General features: G+C 35.5%; 1 protein-coding gene across 2 annotated transcripts in view; it reads right to left on the reverse strand.

Moving 5' to 3' along the window:
• The window catches only part of LOC131684694 (B-cell receptor CD22), a 1114748-nt gene that overhangs the window by 417270 nt on the left and 679465 nt on the right, over positions 1-18013 (reverse strand). The gene's annotated exons all lie outside the window — the stretch shown is intronic.

Raw genomic sequence — 18013 nt, forward strand, 5'->3', positions numbered from 1 at the left:
AGTGATTTCTCCTCGTACTGACGAAAGTTCAGATATGGCGTGTGTAAGTGAAAATGAAAATTCCCTGATAATTTCTGGTGGCTATTTGGAAACACTCTTTGTTAACAGGGCTGTTTGTCCGACAGCTCAGCGAAAATGTGTATGTTGAATACTACACCTAAAATCCAACGAGCATGTTTCTATTACTTTTTGGTAAGATTCTATTGCCTTTTTGGTAGCAGACCACGCAAATGCGCATTGCGGTATTAAACTAATATTACCGCAAAGGTAGTAAACGGTGGATTGACGATGTAGGATAATTCGGTCGATTAGCATTAGTATTAGTATCGAGTCAAACCAGCCGGAGTTCTGGCGGATTTCTACCCAAATTCAGGCCGGAATCTGCACCAATTTTGGCAGAAATAGGCGGAACTACGGATTTTTATAGGGTAACTTGGATAGTGAAAGAAAAATTTTAGGCAGTTTTCGGATCCGACACAGCTCCCTATCTGGACCAGTTCCCAAATTTGGACCTCCTGGATCCCGGATCTGGAGTTTCCGGACCAGTTTCCGGATCCGGCCAAGTTCCCGAATCTGAACCAATACCCGGTAATGGACCAGTCCCTGGATCTTGCCCATCCCTTTTTCCCCTTACCAGGTCAGGACTTGAACCAGGTCCAGATTTGGTGCTTAGATCCAGACAAGAGTCTGGATCCGGACTCTCGGATCGGATGTGTGGATCCAATCTATATGTCTTGCTTTCCGTACATGACTGGAAGGACTGTTAGTGTTTTGTGCAGTCGCTACCTTGCTGTTGACGTTCGTGATAGAAAAAAAATTCAATTTAACTACGACCGAAATACCTCACCACTATTCCGAGTCGGCTTTTTTGTGACTGTGCTTTGAAGCTAGCTGAGTTTGAGCCGATGGGTATCTCCGGTGACCGACATCCTTTCAGGCTTAGTGGAGGTCGATTTGAATATTTCTCCAATAGCAAAAATAATTCCAATAAGTCTCATTTTCGATACTAATTATATCTAGTACAACCCCCGGATGGACGAAAAAGTATTTTGTCTGCGTACCCGCCCAGGAAGTAAAGATTGATGGTGTAGTCTCCGAGAAGGGCCTTGATTGTGAAATAGGGGGTGGCTCCAACCAGATCCCTGTGCTTCAGTCAATGTGAATTCTGGTATGCAAGTAATTGTGTTCAGTAAAAATCGAGGAGTATTAGAAAACTTATTTTCCATCAGCCTCATTTCGAGCCTTTCGCCGGATTTGTTCTTCCAAAATTTGTTCTTTTGAACGGGGCTCGTCTACTTGTTCGCCTTTTTTAACCTGGGGCATGAACTGAAGAACCCATTGTAGAAATAAGGCACGGTGTGGAAAATGCGGAGAGGATCAAAACATCAAGGCTCCTGGTCTCGGAAAGTCCGCATGGGATATCCAAAACTTCAAGTGTCTCTATATTTCAGTTATATTATTTTTCTATTTTAGCATTATTAGCAATGGCCGAAAACAATATTGAGGAGCGTTTTGGGGATCAAAATGTGCTATTATTTCAATCGAATTAGCCTTTGCTCGGTACCAGGTATTGAAGTTGTCGCTTGTTAAATCCGAATCATAGGCAAAGATTTATTGATATTCTTTCCATATACATCGCACCTCAACTGGTTCGAGATGATTTCAACTCCCTCGGCATGTCATGGGGTTGACTTCATGCTGATAACCGATCTAGCTTACTGCATGATATTCGCGACAATTTCAGTATGACCATCTTGAATACAGTGGAAATGACACGAATGTCTACCAGCGCGGCCAAGTGCGTTAGATTTATCGTTGTATTCTACCTCATTAGTGTTCCCATTGATTCAATGAGCTACGCGTCCACTATATCCGAAACAACCGAATCAAAATGAGAAATTCCTCCGGTGGTAGTGTGCAACGTTTTGACAAAAAATGTTTTTCTACACTGAAATTAAAGGTCAGACGAAACGAATACCTGACGTGAACAATCGTGGACGGTTTCCCAATCCGTTGTGGTGCTGAGAATTGTATGCGAAAAGGTCGTATAAGGTTTCCGAATTTACGCGACGTTAGAAACGCAAATAAAAAACTTGATGCAAACTGAAAAACGCAGTGATTGGCACCGGTTCGTCAACGGATTAACGAGAGAAACAATATTTCGTCTAGCAGCTGGGCCCTACGTCGTGTACTCGATTCGACCTTTGATCGGATTACACGGAACTAAGAATTCTTTATCGGCGACAACAGCATTCCACGGAAATTCACATTCAAATGATAGACGTTTCACGATGAAATTATAATAATGTATATAAACGTAATAATTGTTCTTCAAACACACAAATTTATCTGACAGAAAAGATACTCGTGCTAAGCATTTTCCCCACAAAACTTATGTTTTTTTATTTACCTTCGACCATGTCTAAATCGTTACAGTTCCAAGCAGGCGTTTCGATCGATGGAGCATGGAAAGCACTCCTAATTTTCCCGGAGAAAATATGGGCGCCTAGATTCTTTATATTGAAATCGTTCCGGATTGCTTGATACAAATATTAGTTTGAGTTCATTCGTTCATTGATCTATTCCGAATAATAATAAAAGTGACACTTAGATTAGAATGGTAATGAGAAGGCGGACACTTAGGCATTAGAAGGTAATATTTGTGAAACATAGCGCAGCTTTAACGAGTTTTTCAGTTAGATTTAGAGTTAGAAAATGCTCGAAAATTGGCATATTTTGTGGGATAATGGAAGTTTAGGAATCCCAAAGGCATCAACCAACATTGGTTAAAAACGATGGATGAACGTCGTGACTTCCTTCGGGTGGCATCTCGGGTCATGTCCAATCATTATACGTTGAATGCGCATCTCCGGCGTATTGGGGTCGTAAAGAGCGTTCTCTGAGCTTGCGGTGACGGCTATCGCGACATTGAACATGTTGTCTGGTCGTGCATCTAGTATTCTACACACAAACAAAAAATTACCGTTGATGTATTTCGAAACTTATAACAATCTAACAAACCGTAGTTGACGAAATGACGAAATATAACCGTGTTCTGTTTAATTTTACATGAAAGATGTACTTTTCAACGTAGTGCCATAAAATTCCACATTTTAAACAAACGCCATATGTGGAGTAAAATTACGTGACTCGCAAAATTCAACAATATGTTAAATTAAAATTAAATGTAAAACTATTTCATTTTTGATGCTCGTATAGCCATGGTCAAAAGACGTAAATTTACACGCTATCCTCCAAATTTATTTATATCTACTCTTTTGGTTGACTTACTAACAGGTACCTGCAAATCTGATCCCAAGAGTTCCAAGCGGATCCAAGGTGGCCAGTTGGCGATCCGGTTCAAGATGTCCTGATAGTGATCTTCCGTTTACCACAAAGCTACAAGTTTAACTTCTTTTTCTCCTTGTCATTTTTCTCTGATTGTTCTCTGATACGGTCTCTGATACTGATGTTGGGATCAACAATCTTTTGCCTTCCTTATACAAAGTCTACTGATTGTCTAGTGATTGTTTCTCCTCGCTTCAATTTTTAATCAAATGATTATTCATGTTAAAAATTACAAATTGTTTATATTGTCCTTAAAAATCTTTCTAGCTGCATCCCATAGTCTGAATAAAATTGTATATTAATATTTTTTGACTATCGATCTGAACTCATTGTTTTAGGATGTAGATGTGTCAAAATGTATTGCCATGAGTATAAATATAATAAATAATTTCAATTTCAAACAAATCCTAATTATTCTCAAGAAATTGAAATTGTAAAGCAAAGGAATTTATATCTGAATAAAAATATACAACTGTTTTACATCGAGGATTCCCAACGCAAGAATTTTGTGCGAAAAAAACACATATGTGGTTAATATCAGGTTTTCATTTGCTCCAAACTTTCGAGTGTGTAATTCCCCCCTCGGTAATTTTCGAGTGGGTAGTACTACCCATACTACCCACGCATTCCGCCGGCCCTGAGAGGAGGATGGGGAGGTGCTAGGGGTTTAAACCACATCTCGTCCCCCGAATTTTATTCTTAAAATAAATTGCAAAAAACATGTTTTTCTGCGACTTTTGACAAATTTGTAACTCGTTTCGTTTGAACAAATTATTATGAATAAGTTGAAGATTACTGTTTCCAACCACCAAAGACAATGGTCACGAAAGTCAGTATGCTTTATGCTTATGTGCGTTATCTGGAGAACAAAAGAAACTTTTACTATAATTTTTTCCATAGTAATCTGTTAAGATGAGTGAGTCTCAGAAGCAAAATATGGTGATTATTGATAACTCTGATAAGACCGTACATTCATGATGTGGAACATTTTTTGAAGCTGAAAATGGAGCTTAGACTTACGGAAGTCGCCTTTATCGTGTTCTACTATGTCAGGCATTCAGTGTACATAGCGTTCAACCATTTGTCCCAGGCGAAACCAATCACTTTGAATTTTTTAATTACATGGTTGTGTGTGATAACGTTATAATTAAGATTCTTGTATGTACGGAAGATAAAAAAATCAATGTTCGACTATAAGATCGGATACCGTTTAGTTGTAGGTTCATGTCACATTTGGGAGATATGGATTCCATTCCGAAAGACACATGTGGGAGCTACATCCCAATATTTCAAATAATGTTTTAGTGGTGAGAATTTCGGTGGACCGATCTATTAATTCCTGCAGTACAAACATATTGCAATAGTACCGTTACACATAGAATTCTGTGTACATATCAAGGACAAACTAATACGTGCCAGTTCTGTGAAAAAGAGGTACAATATAGTCTACCCTGCCCAGAAACCGTTGAACACAAACAATTGCCAAATCTATGTCAGCTGCTGAGGTAATATTGGCATCGTAAAATACCTCAAAATCTACAGCCAGTATCATCATCCAGGAAGTCCCCACTCGTAATGCCCTGGAAGCCTGGAAGAAATGATGTTCGCGAATATAAAGGCAGCAACCACGATGATGGCACGAAAGTTTACAATAGCTAGATAGCCATAAACGACTCTCAAAACGCAGTTGATGAGAGAAAAATATTTCAACGCCCCGCTGCTCCATCACATAGTAGCCATTCAATCAAAGAATTACTAGATAACGATTGCTTTCAGTTATCGCCCTTAGGTTAAGTTCACACGATGTACTTGATGTTGCATCCAGTAGCAGCATTTTAGATGCTTTCTAGGGTTTCTTAGATTAATATCTTTGAAAATGACGTGAAACTGAATTGAACAGACATCAGTAGATAATCGCGAAGAGCGACTGTGATTGTTGTGACTGATTGAATCTACAAATCAATAAGTTTCGGTTCCATGTCTACACAATATTAGTGTCACAGTTTTTCATTAGTTATGGAATAAAATAAGAGAGACATTCAGAAATCAGGGAGAAAAATGAGTAAAAAAGAATCAACCAATCGAAATCGTCTATCATTTCTCTACACTCAACACGAGTATTTTCGGAAATACGCTCTGATCTGCTCATTTCGTTTTGAATGAAAAGAAATTTTCGAAAGCACCTTAGTTCTTCGTTATCCGTACACAGAAACAAATATTTTGTAATTTTAAATTTATTTTCATGCACATATTTGGAGCATGAATATAAATGTAAAATTAAGTTCCACCACTAATACACACAACTTGTTCTTCAACGAATTTTATTTTATTTTTACACGAAGATTACAGTTTCATTGAATGGGATACCAATGCACTTTAAGGTATTTTTAATCCAATATTGCTGTAAAATAAATGACATGTAATATTATATGAACGAAAGTGTAAAATCATATGCTTTTTTATGCTTCCATTGAGTGCATCGAATTCAACTTAATTTTTAATCAAATTTTTGATTCAAGCTTTGCATGTTTACATTCGTATCGATTTACATGTAGTTTAAATTTCATTTTTTTTTGGTGTGTACAACTTTGATGCGCTAGTTGCAACAACATTGATTGAAATTGTTTCCCAAATCGTGGTAAAACAGACATGTAATCAAACAAACATTAAAACTTTCTTGAAGAAGTCATAAGCGGCCTTTACACGTTCAATATGTTTGTCAATATACAGTATTGACGATAATGTAAGAATATTTCAATCCCAGTTACACGAACAATACTTTTGTCAATACTTTCTAGTATTGTCAAAAATATTGAACCTGTAAGGGCCGCCATATATCTCTTCCAATCTGGATTATGATTGTAAAAAAAGAGGTATTTATTTTTATTTGCAAAACAAACTTATATCAGAGCAGAGATTAGTGTCAAAATATTTGTTTAACGAATTGACTGAATTTCAAAACAGAGAAAGCCTCTTGGACAAAGGGGAGGTAAGTTCTCTTCCATGTATCGGTAACAAGTTATGCTGAAATTATTGTGCTCATCCAAATTTATGGTTTCTAGTTATTTTGGAGGTGTCATACATATTGCTTTTAACCAATTTTACGCAAATTAGAAGATACCAGTAATCAGTGCTAAGTGCTTTCTTTTGGTTGGTGAACATTTTCTAGGTACCTTTGGTAGATTAAATTCTGAGTAGTGTCCATAATACAGGGTGTTTAATTCACGGTTAAGAACCTCTCGAGGGATGATTGACTGTCATATTTGGAGAAAAAAATCGTTCTACACATACCTTCAAATCTCAACCGTTACTAAGTTATTGAATTTTTTGTGTTAAAAACTTAGTTATCTTAAAATAGCTCTAACTCAAAAAATATACTTTGTATTTCAAATCTTTTGGATCCATTGGATAGGTGACAAAATTTTCCATTTAAAAATGTCCTCAAATATTTCAACTAATGAGGTTAAGTAACCTTTTCACAGTAATTTATCTAAAATTTAACAATTTTGATCGATTTTTCTTTCATTTCGCGAAAATCTAAATAGTTAACATCACCATTTTAATAATTCAAATTTTTAGTCTTGAAGAGTTGCATAATTTGTTCCTTGACATGATACACTTATCTTTTCTTGTTTTCATGTTTTTGGGTTATTGAATTTGGATATTTTTATCTCATATTCACTTATACTAGCTCTTATTCAAAAAGTATGGCACTTATTGTACCTTTTCTTATTTTTATTCGAAAGCCAGGAAAGTTTTGCATAGAAAAAGTTATGAATACCTTTCAGTTAAGTGAATTTAGTATTCTTTTAGAAGTTAATTAGTTTAAAGTTAGTGTTATTATTAGCATTTTCGTTATTTTCTTAAAATAGTAAATAAGAAACAGCACCATTATTATTATGGAATTAATGAACCTCAGCAAGTTCTACAATTCTTTCTTTGGATTCATTCAATTATCTCTTTTAGTTTCGAAGCAAAATCATTTTTGTCACCTCGTTTCATATGCAAAAACAACGATTTCGAATCCACTACATTTGTGATGAGGTCATGCTGTGTTAACTATTAAATTGCAGCGAAATGAAATGCGATAGGGCTAAAGTGTCAAATAACAATTTGTAGAGAATATTAAGGGGCACCAAATGAACAATAGTGATTAGAAATTTAGTTTATTAATAATTAGAATAATTACAAAACTTTTCAAAAAACGCTAATTTTAAGTTATTTTACTAGTAACATGTCATTTAGTACACTTAACTAAAAGATATTTGTACATACATCGAAAGGAAATTTTCTCAACTTTCCAATGGAGCCCTGGTAATAACGATATAAAGCATATTTTTTTTGTTAAAGTCTATTAAGCACTTGCAGGTCGATTACAGGAAAAAATAGAAGTGAAATTACAAGAAAACGAGAAGAGATAGAATATCATGTTGAAGAACAAATTATAAATCCCCTTCAAACCCATCTTTTGGATAATTGATATTGTTATAATCATAATTCATTATTTTGAGAAAATTAACAAAAACCTCATCAAAACACCAACTTTGAACTATTTTACAACTAAAAGGTAATTAAAACTAATTAAATGAAAGATATGAGAACACCATTCAATAGAAAATTTTCTCACCTTTCCAATGGAATGGAAAGATTTAAGATACGAGGTATACTTGTCGAGTTAGAGGTATTTTAAGATAAATAAGTTTTTTACACAAAAAGTTCAATAACTCTGTAACGGTTGAGATTTGATGGTATGTGTAGAACGATTTTTTTGTCCCCTCGAAAGATTCTTAATCATGAACCAAACACCCTGTAGATAAAATCATTGAAATATGTAATTTGAATACTCCAAAAGTCCATGAATTCCGAAATAAAACCTATAAGTTATAAAGTCCCAACGGTATTACAAGATTTCTGAAAGTCAATAGAGCAAAAGTTTTTATTCTTGCTTTATAGGGAAAACAAGAGTTTTGTTTGCACGCACTTCACATTTTGACAATGAAAGTTACCTCATGACATAGTTCCAAGGATCCAGAAATTCTTCTGAACTAGAAACATCATTCTGCGATATTTTGGGCTCGAAAGTCTAATGATATAAAAATCATCAATTTCATAAAAAAATTGGAATCTGTGAATGAATCTGAATACATAAATAAATAAATAGTTGTTCTCACTTGTGTGATAATATTGCCGAAGATAGTCGTTAAGGCGAGGGGGGGGGGGGGGTGTTAAAGGTTTCAGCGCGAAAAAAAATTTTTTTGCGATTTTTTTAGAACTTTGCGTGAAGCAAATTAATCAAAACTTTTGTTCATTATAGTGTATCATTTCAATAATATGCTGTCATTTTTCTATGCAAAAATAGCGACGAAAGACTCGGTGGCGGAGTTTTTTGTTCAACGTCTCTGGAAAAAAAACATGATTTGCGGTGTTACCTGCCATTCATAAACTACTTAACCGATTTCAAACTTTGCAAACACATTCTATATTAAAAATACCTAACCCCTACGTTGAGTTTTTGAGATAATTTTTCATTTAAGGTGTTTACTCTTAAAAGGCAAAAGTTTTCGTGAAAAATAGTAATTTTTATTAAAATGGAGTACAAATCACCCTTAATTGTAAATTTATCTTAAAACCTCATCGTAGGAGTTAGGTATTTTTAATATAGAATGTATATGCCAAGTTTGAAACAAAATCGGTTAAGTAGTTTTTGAATGGCAGTTTATACCGCAAATCGTGTATATTACAGAGAAGTTCTACAAAAAGCTTCGTCACTGAGTTGTTTGTTAATATTTTTGCATAGAAAAATTACAACATGTTATTGAAATTATACACTATAATATACAAAACTTTTGATAAATTTGCTTCACGCAAAGTTCTAAAAAAATCGCAAAAAAGTGTTTTTTTTCACGCTGAAACTTTTACCCTCCCCCTTAATGTAGTACCATTAAATTGAAAATATGAAGTTGAGTTGACGCATGCTTCGGGTGATTCAGCAGAACTAGTAATAGTGGTAAGACGTGTGGCCTAGAAAACATGAGTTGAACCGTTTCTTTGCATCTACAAACCGCCTGCCTGATCAGAAGATTTAGAGCAAATCTCGACATTTTCTTTGCAAACTTGGATTACACGCTGATATTTTCCCTTTTCATGGAGATAATCTTGACGTAGGTTTCGTCCTCCATCACAATGGACCACGATTTAATAAGCAAATGTGCGTAAAGTTTCTTGAAGGGGTTTTTTGACGCAGGGCTACGTCTTTGTTTTCGATATGGGGGTGCACTTCGCAAATTCTGCAAAAATGGTATGTAACGAAAAGTCCAATTTTAAACGCATATAATTCAGCCATCTTATATAAGAATAGATTCCAATAGATAAACCCAAAGATTTTTGATATCATGGCATTAAAAATTTAAATAATGTACAACTTAGTCAAAATATCGCGCATTAACACAGCGCTTCCCAAGTCCGGCACGACAGATTTGTGTACCTATCGCTCTGTAATGTCACAGAGTTTTTTCACAATTTTTTATCATAGATTCTTTTTCACAGATAGCAGCTTTTTAGCATTTTGATGAAAATTTCAAATTTTTACAGATTTATGGAAATATTGTGATTTTTTACAGATTTTTCGGGAATTTATCACAGATGGTAAACAGATATTTTTGACCGAAACACAGATTTCAGTGTGGCATTCCTGATTGTTAGTGGTTGCATGCGTAACCAGCATGATAGCAACCTGTGCTGTCGTTGCGTAAAGACGAAAATTTTCTTAGCAACAAATTTACGCGAATCGATGGGAAGCACAACGAAAGTTTATTATTTAAGTTCGATCAATTCATTGATTCATTTCCACTTCACGTGATTTATTTCCACTCAGCCTATCCTATTCTGATACTGCTAATAGGTGCATACTACAAAGCCTATTTATGAATTAATACACTGTTATTCAAAAAACTGTTCCAAAAAACGCATCTAAGTCCATATATAAAATTATTTTCGATTGAACTTGGATATTTTTATCTCATATTCACTTTATATGTTTATATCTTGTATATGTTTTGATTCGATATATGATTAAGACCACTGCGTTCGCCACCACTTTAGGAAAATTAAACTAATAATTAATAGCTTAGTCTATATATGAAATGGTATTATATTGTCTAAAATTGGATTTTCTTCACCCGTCCGGGTTCTTTTACCATACACAATCGAAAAGTTTTTACAATTTTTAAAAACCGATCTTGTACTATAAAGATTTAGTTCCAGATATTAGCTCGGTCATGGTTTTCTGTCTTCTTTCTTCAGATTTTCTCAAATAAGTTTAATCGGATTCGATCACCTACTACAAATGAAATGAATCAAGAAGGTTTGGTTCAATATGTAACATTCGACGTGGATTGGTTGTGCTTAAACTATACGTAAGAAATATACTTGATTTATTATTACTCTAAATGTACTAAGAAAATAAATATTTTAAATTAAGTAGTATAGTCCTACGTCTACAGTTCGTGCAACCACATAGGGCTACCCCTTTTAGTTTTTGAATAATATTTTTCTACTCATTCTACTTTAGCGTCTTCTACATCTTGTAGACGTGTAGTTTAGAGTTACTCTAAAATTCCATACATTTTCACCCTTAAATACTTTGAACTCACTGATAACTCAGCTTACACTGATTGGATTGCGCCTAAATAAGTATCAACATCTTTGCTTCTTGCTTCTTAAGAAGCAGATCAATAAAAATCTGGCTTGGAAAATGTAAAATACTCGCGTTAGAGCAAAGCAAAAAGTCGAGTACAACGCACCCTTATTCATCCTAACATTTGAGCTAATGCGTTGAATGGAGATAGCAGATTCTGCTCTAACTAGTGTGTTCAAATGAGTGGGATGAATAGAGGTGCTAAGATGAATTAGGACACAGTAACCCTAGTTCTTTTTGAAGTAGAATATCTCTATCGTTTCAATATAGATGTCCCGTCCAAAAATTTTTGCTGAGGTATTTTCCCAGTTTTGAAATGCAACTAACTTCCATTGTACTGAACTAAAACACTTTAGTTTTGCACTATCTGATCGGAAATATGCGCACGTGTGCGGTGTTTTCAGTTGTCATTTTTTACTGCTTTGATTTAGGGAGATCTTGTAAAAAGAGTAAGTTGCATAAAAGGGCAGACTGTTGGCAAAATCCCTGAATTTTACCAAAGTATTAGTTACATTGTTTTTGAAGACCCGCCATCTTACCCCGGTCCTGGGGTAAGTTAGCAATATGTATGTGTACTCCAGAAAATAAGCAATCAAATGGAGATTAATTTAACTCAGGGGTTCTTATGGAACGTGCTGAATGACTTCCCAATAAAACTGTATATTAACCGACATTTGCCATTACATTTCAGTGTCAATATATACAATAAATTGTATACAGTAATGTTTCGATTATATCACGGTCGGTCTGTATTTTAGCGTGATATATTTGAAGCGTGATATATTCAAAACAAAACAAAAAACCTGTTTTAATCCACCTAGCGATGCAATTGTGCCTTTCTCATTTCTCTAAACTATGGCACGGAGACTTTTTATGTTCAACATAATCGTGGAAATGTCCATTACATTCTTAGTACACTTTGCACTTATACACAATGGCATGCCAGCCACGAACTTGATGAGCTACGTGTCGACGGTGAAACACTTGAAACAAAAAAATATCATACTTCATTAGCCTAATCAGCATTAGATCAATGTTATCTGCTTGCTAACTCATTTTGTCATGCGGGGATGGGTATGTGAGGAGGGCGAAAGTCCCATGAATGAACGACTCCCCAGCTTAAATTGGTATGCTTTGTGATATAGTGGTGGTTTAAAGATGATGGGGTTGAAAGGGAGGGGTATGAGGGCTGGATGGGGTGGTGGTCTGAGGGGTGATTTAAGGAGATTTTTAAAGGAGGGGCGCGAACAGTAGAGGGGGGGTGTAACCCCTCTCCGTAAACCATCAACTACGCCCCTGTTAAAATCCAGAAACCCTAAACGAGTCGAAAAAAAAATTTGGCCCTCCGGGATTAGGTTGACGTTTTTCAGAGTGATTGCATAACCTTTCTATATGAGAAAGGCAAAAATGTGCCAAAATCCAAAAAGTGAATCGTAGTCAAATTTTTTTTTCTAGTTTGCATCAAATCTCGACGTTTCATGCACCTTGAACACATTTAGCATCAAAAATAAAAATTCAGTTTTTAATTTTTCTTATAGTTTATATGAGAAATTTCTGTGTGGCCGCACTCTGAAACCCGTAATTCCGGAACCAGAATTCCGATCGATCCAAAATTCAATAGCAGCCGATGGGAAGGTTGCACCTTTCATTTAATACTAAGTTTGGGCAAATCGGTCCAGCCATCTCTGAGAAAAATGAGTGACATTATTTGACACATACGCACATACATACACACACACATACACACACACATACACACACATACACACACATACACACACATACATACATACACACACACATACAGACTTTTTCCGATCTCGACGAACTGAGTCGAATGGGATATGACACTCGGCCCTCCGGGCCGGGATTAGGTTGACGTTTTTCAGAGTGATTGCATAACCTTTCTATATGAGAAAGGCAAAAATGTGCCAAAATCCAAAAAAGTGAATCGTAGTCAATTTTTTTTTCGAGTTTGCATCAAATCTCGACGTTTCATGCACCTTGAACACATTTAGCATCAAAAATAAAAATTCAGTTTTTAATTTTTCCTATAGTTTATATGAGAAATTTCTGTGTGGCCGCACTCTGAAACCCGTAATTCCGGAACCAGAATTCCGATCGATCCAAAATTCAATTGCAGCCGATGGGAAGGTTGCACCTTTCATTTAATACTAAGTTTGGGCAAATCGGTCCAGCCATCTCTGAGAAAAATGAGTGACATTATTTGACACATACGCACATACATACACACACACATACACACACACATACACACACATACACACATACATACACACACATACAGACTTTTTCCGATCTCGACGAACTGAGTCGAATGGGATATGACACTCGGCCCTCCGGGCCGGGATTAGGTTGACGTTTTTCAGAGTGATTGCATAACCTTTCTATATGAGAAAGGCAAAAATGTGCCAAAATCCAAAAAAGTGAATCGTAGTCAAATTTTTTTTTCGAGTTTGCATCAAATCTCGACGTTTCATGCACCTTGAACACATTTAGCATCAAAAATAAAAATTCAGTTTTTAATTTTTCCTATAGTTTATATGAGAAATTTCTGTGTGGCCGCACTCTGAAACCCGTAATTCCGGAACCAGAATTCCGATCGATCCAAAATTCAATAGCAGCCGATGGGAAGGTTGCACCTTTCATTTAATACTAAGTTTGGGCAAATCGGTCCAGCCATCTCTGAGAAAAATGAGTGACATTATTTGACACATACGCACATACATACACACACACATACACACACACATACACACACACACATACACACACACATACATACATACACACTGTTGAGTTCAACCATGGTGGGCAAACCCACTGGGTCTGGCGGAATCCACAATTCTGTCATCGCACTAGAGACAGCTCAGTGACGGTCTACCTAATGTGTCATTTTATATAGGAAGAGGCAAAAGTGCAAATCACGTCCTTTCGAGCTCAGTCAATGTTCGGTAAAATCTTATTCTAAATTAAAACTTATATACTAAAATATCACAGAAGTAGATCACAGATATAGGAAAATTATCACAGTTCGATTAGTTTATCACAGAAATATATTAATTTGTTTTTCATGTGAGTATACAGATTAAATTCTACAATATGTTACAAGTTAACCTAAAATAAAATGAAATTATAGGAACAGTAAGTGGAATCGGTACTAAAAGCGGCCGATTCAAATACCTGAACTTGTTACATTATCAAGGTAAAATATGAATTATTAAGACTAAATCTAAACATATATTTATGCCACATATATGCGCAGATTAGCTACCTTTCACACTGCTACGATTTATGTTGCTAGGGCTAGCACGAGGTGATTAAAGAAAAACCAAACAATGTAATACAAGAATTATATTATATTTATAAACACACACTAATAAATTAAACATTTACAGTTTCAAGCTGCTACAATCAAAAGCTGCTGTGAGAAAGGTTTTGTCTGGAAATCCGAACACACACACACACATACAGACTTTTTCCGATCTCGACGAACTGAGTCGAATGGGATATGACACTCGGCGCTCCGGGCCGGGATTAGGTTGACGTTTTTCAGAGTGATTGCATAACCTTTCTATATGAGAAAGGCAAAAATGCATTTAAGCATTAACCCATGTATTTCTATAAACAAATAGTAATAAAAAGTTAAAAAGAGTAAAAAATAATCAATCATAGTAGGGTAATGAGCCTATTTTTGTCATATATCTATTATCACAATACCCATTTAAAACCGTTGGTTAGAGCAGCGTCTGCCATCTTTGTTCAACGCATTGGGTCAAATGGTATGGCATCAGCGGATAATTTTTCTCCACACAGCTTCACTTTACCTATCCCGTACCGTTTCTTAAAATTGTTGAACTACCGAAAACTAAACTTGAAGGAATCTGGCACGCTAAGGTTTTGGACAAATATCTTGAATATTAAAATCAGTGTATTCGAAGAGACTACGATTCAATTTTCGTTGTTTCAACATCCATAGAGATAGTCCCATCTCCAATTGTTGATGTTGTCCTTTCAAAAGAAAAGTATTCACAGTAATTCAAGAGTAATGCATGTCTCGTCATACCTACCATATCGCGTATTTTGGTTTTCTCATTATTTTTTGGTAGATTTTCTTGTGGATAACAATTAAGTGAATAAAAAGAAGTCAATTTGTTTACTCGTTACACCAGACGGCCCCTTGAGGACACGGCAAATATGTTGCGAAGAATTTAAAACTAAAATTGGAATCGGCCGATAGATATTTCGGCAATCCTATTCACTGCAACAAAGTTTTTGGTAAAACATGATTTCGAGATTATTCACGTTTAAAGTTTCGCGCCACGCTCACGTAAAGGAACTGCGCTACAACTTTGCTTCTACTGCTTAAACATCTATAAACATCACTTATTGGTTGATAACAAGAATCATCGGTCGTTCTCCAACTCAGACGAAACAATACGTATTTTTCCTGCATATTAAAATCCCCGCTCACAGTTCCTAGTATATTAAACTGAACAAACAAAATTCATATACTTTGTGATTTTCAGATACTTTCTTAAGAATTTGTACTTTAAGATAAACGAATATAAAAGATCGATTTTTTGACCGACCTCATCATATATAATTCGAAAGCCAATAATAGGCTCATTACCCTACATGTAAATAAGCAAATCAATTGTAAAAAATCCTGAAAGTACCAGGACACAACATGTGGCTTAATTGGATCAAAACGTAGTGTGTCTTGTCCGTTTTTGAAAAAGCGTGATATAATCGAGACAAAACCGTGATATAATCGAGGGTGATATAAACGAATATTGATATAAACGCATAGTGATATAATCGAAACATTACTGTATTACATATCATGAAAGTGGAAGCGCATTTTATGATTTTGTGAATCATTTCAAATTCAAGATGGCGACTTCCGGTTAAAGAAATCTTCCATAACCCTAACAATATGGGTATTTTCGAAATGGACTTGACAAGCAGAACCCGAAAATCGATGTTGATTACCATTTTAAAATTCAAGATGGTGACTTCTCGTTGGACAAAATCCTCCATATTGATAAATGAGTATTTTCGGTATGAGTTTGGTTCCATTTTGAAACTAAAGTATGCGACAGCTGGTTAAACAAAACCTCCGTAACCTTATCAATATGGATACTTTCGGAATAACGAGAAGATGATAAAAATCGAAATTCGGATCTATTTTGATATTTAAGATGGTGACTTCTGATTAAGAAAAATTGCTATGAATATGAATATTTTCGAAATGGAGTTGACGAGTGGATGACGGAAATCGATGTCTGACGCCATTTTGATATTCAAGATTGCGACTTCAGATTAGGAAAAACACTCGACCCGTTTTTCTCATATTTTATATTCATTTGTAATAGGCCGAAACTATTTTAATATCCTAATATTAAATGATTATTACGATTAAGTACAATCGGCATCTTACATTTTACAAAGGTGCATGTATTAATTTACATCGTCTTTTTGCATCGTAAAGACTTGTAATGATTGTAGATCATTTTTCTCAACCGGAAAATATCATCGTGGACGTTATGGAATGTCATCTGATAGCCAACCGTATTTCGGGAATACCATTAGTAAATATGAGATAAACATAATTTTACTGAACCAGAATTCACCATTCTCAATGATAAAATATCATTTGGTCATCTACTCGTAATCTTCAGTCAAAAAATACTAAATGTTGTTCTATCTAGAATTTTTGTCGGCCAAATGACGTCATTTTGAATGTTTGTACTACACCACGCGTTGAATTTCTTTATTTACATGTGCAACCATTTTATATTAACCCATTCATGCCCATGTTGTTTGTGGACAACAACGTTTTTAAACAGCTATAACTTTTGATTGAGACAAGATTTGCTTGCAAAAACAAGTAAGGCTTAATACATGTGACTATTGCCTTTCATTTGAGCATTAACAGTTACAAGGATATGCCTTAAAACTGAAGTTATTCCAATTAGTCTGATTGGATTCCAATCGAGCAGTGCTGCCAGGAACAGTTTACGTTGACAACGGAAAATGAATTTTTCATATATCTTCGTTATGGTGCAATACTGTTGAAAACTGATAAAACTTATCAGTTTAGACTGTCTTTGGCTACGTTTTCCATGCAATTGAACTATTGTAAATATTCTTGAAGAATTGTATTATGCACAGGAAGGTAAAAATTGAGTAGCTTCTAGCACTGCAAGGGAAGCTCCTATCTTTATGAAAAAAGCCCTTTCCTGTATCTTGATCTCACTGTTTTCAAGGAAAAATAGTTTTGAAACCCTACATGCACTAGAAAAAAGTTGGGCATGAAAGGGTTAATATGCTTATAGACCATTTTTTTTATCGAGAAGTCGACGAGTTTTAAAGTGGTACCAAACATCGACTTCTGTCGTACCGGCGTCAAGCCAGTTCCGGAAATACATATGTTGTTAGCGATATAGAGTATTTTTCTCAAACGGATGTCGCCATCTTGAATTTCAAAAATCTGTGATGCACTCTTCGTAAACTTGGTTTTGCTACTAGGAACAGAGTATTACTTGTGCAACGAAGTGCGATCGTTCACCACGGTCAGGCACACTGTCCGCATGGTGTACGGATCTTTTCGACAGGGTTGGTCAGCTTACTTATGCAAATGTTATAGAGTTACTGAGATAATATGATGCAGCGCTAGAGTGGGATTGTATTTTATCTCTAGTGTAATATTCTCACGAGACAATTTAATATCAGATCAAGACTTGCCAATAGATTTAAGTAATTAATCCAAATTCTGCTTCGCATGGAACAAAGAACATACACTGTCTGCCGAGTCCATGACGACATTACCATCGAAAAAAGAATAACTTAGCGAACGCTAGAATCGTCGAAGGAGATAAAAACATTATTTCAAATCCAGCGGAGCTACTGCAAACCGTTTTCCTTCTCTCCGTGCCATTACAA

The sequence above is a fragment of the Topomyia yanbarensis genome, chromosome 2 (assembly GCF_030247195.1).
Source record: "Topomyia yanbarensis strain Yona2022 chromosome 2, ASM3024719v1, whole genome shotgun sequence".
NCBI classification, from domain to species: Eukaryota; Metazoa; Arthropoda; class Insecta; order Diptera; family Culicidae; genus Topomyia; species Topomyia yanbarensis.